The sequence below is a fragment of the Gouania willdenowi genome, chromosome 21, assembly GCF_900634775.1.
Source record: "Gouania willdenowi chromosome 21, fGouWil2.1, whole genome shotgun sequence".
Classification (NCBI taxonomy): domain Eukaryota; kingdom Metazoa; phylum Chordata; class Actinopteri; order Blenniiformes; family Gobiesocidae; genus Gouania; species Gouania willdenowi.
In genome coordinates, this window is record NC_041064.1 from 38,575,386 (window position 1) to 38,580,916 (window position 5,531).

At 40.2% G+C, this 5,531-nt stretch overlaps 1 pseudogene; it reads right to left on the minus strand.

Annotated features, from left to right (window-relative positions):
• Window positions 1-217: 217 nt before the first annotated feature.
• Window positions 218-5,531, minus strand: part of LOC114455721 (CLIP-associating protein 2-like) — a 9,252-nt pseudogene continuing 3,938 nt past the window's right edge.

The following is a 5,531-nucleotide window of genomic DNA, read 5'->3' on the forward strand; positions in this document are numbered from 1 at the left end:
TTTTACTCTGAAGCTGTACCTCTGTTTGTCTCCCCCTGGTGGTTGAATTTACACTTTTTGTATTGTACTGTTTTATATGTTTGAAAAAAACAAAAGTTACACAGCAAACAGGAAGTCAGACAGCAAACAGGAAGTCACAAGGCAAACAGGAAGTCACAAGGCAAACAGGAAGTCACAAGACAAACAGGAAGTAGATGCAGCATCAATGAAGAACAATGACTGAAAACAATCAAAAGAAAACAGTCATCGTGCGATGAGAACAAGATGAACTACGGGTGGGGCTGAAGCCATTTCCATGTTCATCTAAATGTTACAAGGTCACACCAAGGTCAGAGAAAAGCAGAAACTACCTTGTTCCTGGAGTCTCCTAAAAGCTGAAATATGAAACAACCAAGAGGGAAAGATGAAAGAAGGAGCAGAGAACAGTTCTACTGCTGAAGCTAAATTAGCACATTTACAACTAGCATGCGCATTAATGCTAACACACACGGGACAGACACATCAAGTCCAACACATGTTTTTAGACTAAGACTCAATGTTAAGATCTTAAAGAAAAGTGACGACACATTAAATATCACCTTTGATCCTCCCTTAGTGTTTACTGTAAAACTATAAATGTTCGCTGACACCAACCTTCTCCACTAGCATCGTACAACAGGTAGGTTTGTGTAGCAACACAAAAAAGTAACACAATTAGCAGATAAGATAACCACAACAATATCACAAATAATGCTAACCTGTCAGAAACAGAATAAATCCCTCTAGTATCAAATGTTTACATTGTAACTGTGGTTCTTTATCAGTAACATATATGTACAGTATGGGGTATGACTCCCTCATATAAGGACATTTCTTCATGCACGGCCACACCACACAGGTTACCAATAAAACACCTGCACAGGCGTGGATTCAGTGATAGTTTTGATCGACACGTACAGTTTAATGGGAACCGCATGAAGACGAGAACCTGCACGTTTTACAGCAACAAACCCACAACAGGCCTGTGTGCAGGTTTAATAAAGCAGTTGGATTCTAATAGCATCATTAGTTTAAAATCCTCCTGTTAACATACAAAGCTCTACATGATCTAGCTCCTGTATATCTATAGAGACCTGTTAGTGTCCTATCGTCCAGGTAGATCACTCTGCTCTCAGTCTGATGGTCTTCTGGAAGTTCCTAAAGTGTCTAGAAGTAGAACAGGAGGCAGAACGTTCAGCTACCAGGCTCCTCCCCTTTAGAACCAGCTCCCAGTCTTACTACAGGAGGCTGCTACTCTCTACCTTTAAAGGTAAACTCTAAACCTACTTATTTACTAAAGCATATACTGTATAATAGCGTTAACATAAACACTAGAGCAGACATGGACTCGTCTATAAACATTTACAGACCTTAGAGTCACTGTTATCTAATCAATAAACAGGAAGAGATTGATCATCTTTATAATAAGTGCTGACTAGGCACTAGGAGTGAGGCCCAAGACCAACACATGATGACCTGATAATAATGTATCATATTTTTCTGCAGTCAGTGTCTTCTCCTCGTCCTTCTCTCTCTGCTCTGTTTCAGGTGAAGCTGATGATGTCACTTCCTGATCTGTGGTTCACGGCTCTAGTCTGGAACACTCTGATGTTCTATCTCTCTATCCTGTTCTGTTGGTCCTTCTGTCCACTAACCACAACCAGTCCACGCAGATGGCTGCCACCTCTGAACCTGGTTTTAACAGAGATTTATTCCTGTTAAAGGAAGTTGTTTCTTCTCACTGTCACTAAATACTTGTTCATGTGGATGAATTTTATATTTTGATAAGAGCATTGAGATGACTTTGTTGTAATTTGCGCTATACAAATAAAGTTGAATTGAATTGTTCTAGCAGTGGCGTAAGTATCGTTCTAGCGGTGCTGTTAGCTTTGTGCTAACATCCATCCCTACAGATGAGGTGAACATACCAAAGCATCAGCGACCGCAGCCTCCACCTCGGTGCCCGTGTTGAGAACCCTCATGGCATTAACCGATGCAGAGATTCTCGCCTGGTGAATCAAACCATAACGATCTGAAGCAGAAAAAGACAAAAACAACAGTTATTAACGAGAATAAAAGGTTATGGGAGGGAAACAACCTGGAGAACTATTCCTAATGTTAAAGCTGATAACGTTACCAAATACAAATAAAGAAAGAAAGCTTTGAGGAGAACCTGCATGCACCACAGCAAGTGAACAATGACACCCTGATAAATGCCTGCTCCCATAATGCACCACAGCAAGTGAACAATGACACCCTGATAAATGCCTGCTCCCATAATGCACCACAGCAAGTGAACAATGACACCCTGATAAATGCCTGCTCCCATAATGCACCACAGCAAGTGAACAATGACACCATGATAAATGCCTGCTCCCATAATGCACCACAGCTAGTGAACAATGACACCCTGATAAATGCCTGCTCCCATAATGCACCACAGCAATGAAAACAATGACACCCTGATAAATGCCTGCTCCCATAATGCACCACAGCAAGTGAACAATGACACCATGATAAATGCCTGCTCCCATAATGCACCACAGCTAGTGAACAATGACACCCTGATAAATGCCTGCTCCCATAATGCACCACAGCTAGTGAACAATGACACCCTGATAAATGCCTGCTCCCATAATGCACCACAGCAAGTGAACAATGACACCCTGATAAATGCCTGCTCCCATAATGCACCACAGCAAGTGAACAATGACACCATGATAAATGCCTGCTCCCATAATGCACCACAGCTAGTGAACAATGACACCCTGATAAATGCCTGCTCCCATAATGCACCACAGCAAGTGAACAATGACACCCTGATAAATGCCTGCTCCCATAATGCACCACAGCTAGTGAACAATGACACCATGATAAATGCCTGCTCCCATAATGCACCACAGCTAGTGAACAATGACACCCTGATAAATGCCTGCTCCCATAATGCACCACAGCAAGTGAACAATGACACCCTGATAAATGCCTGCTCCCATAATGCACCACAGCTAGTGAACAATGACACCATGATAAATGCCTGCTCCCATAATGCACCACAGCTAGTGAACAATGACACCCTGATAAATGCCTGCTCCCATAATGCACCACAGCAAGTGAACAATGACACCATGATAAATGCCTGCTCCCATAATGCACCACAGCTAGTGAACAATGACACCATGATAAATGCCTGCTCCCATAATGCACCACAGCTAGTGAACAATGACACCCTGATAAATGCCTGCTCCCATAATGCACCACAGGGAGAGAACGCAGAAACCTTTGATCATAGAAAGAAAGCAAATCAGGACCCACAAACCACACATTTACAACTGTACAACATCATCACATCATAGAGTAATACAACGACTAAAGCATGAGGTTCAGTCTGTGGAATACACAACACAACAACACAACTACACAACACGATTACACAACACTTCCTTCAGGTACTCCACAAACACAGACTTTCACTCAAAGATGAGTGACGCATGCTGGGAAAACTGACAGCCTCTACGTCACAGGACGCGGGCGGAGCATGCAACTCAGGGATCTGGGTGGGCGGAGCTTGCAGGTCACCTGACTGGCTGTGAGGGTCAGCCGTGGACAGAGCGCTCGTTGAGCGGGAATGACGACGAGAGGCTGGTTAGAAACAGCAGGAGTAGGATTAGACACACACACACACACACACACACACACACAGACACACAGACACACACAACACAGACACACACACACAGACACACACAACCCACACACACACACAGACACACAACACACACACACACACACAACAACACACACACACACCACACACCACATAGTGAGAAGTACACAGACGGTCAGTAGGTATCAGAGGGCGTGACTGGGGGGGCGTGACCAGGCTTTACTCACCTAGAGGAGTGAAGCCACGGGCGGGGCTGGTGTCACGACTGCTCTCCGACTGGTGTCACGACTACAGCCCTGACTCATGCTGGGGCGGGGGATACGACTCCGGGCTGGGGTGGGGGGCACAGGGAACACACACACACACACACACACAGAAACACAGAAACACAGAACAAGAAGAGGTCAGTGTATGAGCTACAGACAGAGCTCACACACACCTTCGTTCTTTGGTTTCTTACGCTTTAAAACAAATCAAACAAATAAACCATGTGGTTATTTTTGTTTTACACAAATTCATTATATGTCCCTTAAAATATGTTTTTATACTTAGTTATATAACAGTGTGTCATCATTAACATGTTAATGTTAATTATAATAATATTAATAATATTATTAATAATATTTATTGATAATAATAATCTGAATAATGTTTATTGATAATAATGATAAGATAATATTAATAATAATAATTATTTATTGATAAAAATAATAATATTAATAACATGCTGTGACACTTTTTTCCATCTGTTACAGAGAAATCAACTGTTTTATTACTTTACTACTGCAATATAGTAAACTAATAGAGTCGTAGTAGTAAAGTAATATAGTAAAGTAATATAGTAGTAGTAGTAAAGTAATAGAGTAAAGTAATAGAGTAGTAAAATGGTAAATGGACATGATTTATATAGAGCTTTATCACCACTGAAACAGTCTCAAAGCTCTTTACATATCAGCTCATTCACCCAATCACTCTCACATTCACACACCAGTGGGACAGGACTGACATGCAAGGCACTAGTCGACCACTGGGAGCAACTTAGGGTTCAGTGTCTTGCCCAAGGACACTTCCACACATAGTCAGGTACTGGGATCGAACCCCCAACCTCTCGATCAGAAGACGACCCTCTACCACCTGAACCACGGTCGCCCAGTAGTAGTAAAGTAATATAGTAAAGTGATATAGTAGTGGTAGTAAAGTAATATAGTAGTAGTAGTAAAGTATAGTAGTAGTAGTAAAGGAATAGTATACGTAGAAAAGTATTACAGTAAAGTAACAGAGTAGTAGTAGTCAAGTAATAGAGTCGTAGTAGTAAAGTAATATAGTAGTAGTAGTAAAGTAATATAATAGTAGTAGTAAAGTAATACAGCAAAGTAATAGAGTAGTAGTAGTAAAGTAATACAGCAAAGTAATAGAGTAGTAGTAGTAAAATAATAGAGTAGTAGTAGTAAAGTAATATAGTAGTAGTAGTAAAATAATACAGTGAAGTAATAGAGTAGTAGTAGTAAAGTAATAGAGTAGTAGTAGTAAAATAATAGAGTAAAGTAATAGAGTAGTAGTAGTAAAGTAATATAATAGTAGTAGTAAAGTATTACAGTAAAGTAACAGAGTAGTAGTAGTAAAATAGTAGAGTAGTAGTAGTAAAGTAATATAGTAGTAGTAGTAAAGTAATATAATAGTAGTAGTAAAGTAATACAGTAAGTAATAGAGTAGTAGTAGTAAAAGTAATAGAGTAGTAATAGTAAAGTAATATAGTAGTATAGTAAAGTATATAATAGTAGTAGTAAAGTAATACAGTAAAGTAATCATAGTAGTAGTATAGAAAAGTATTACAGTAAAGTAACAGAGT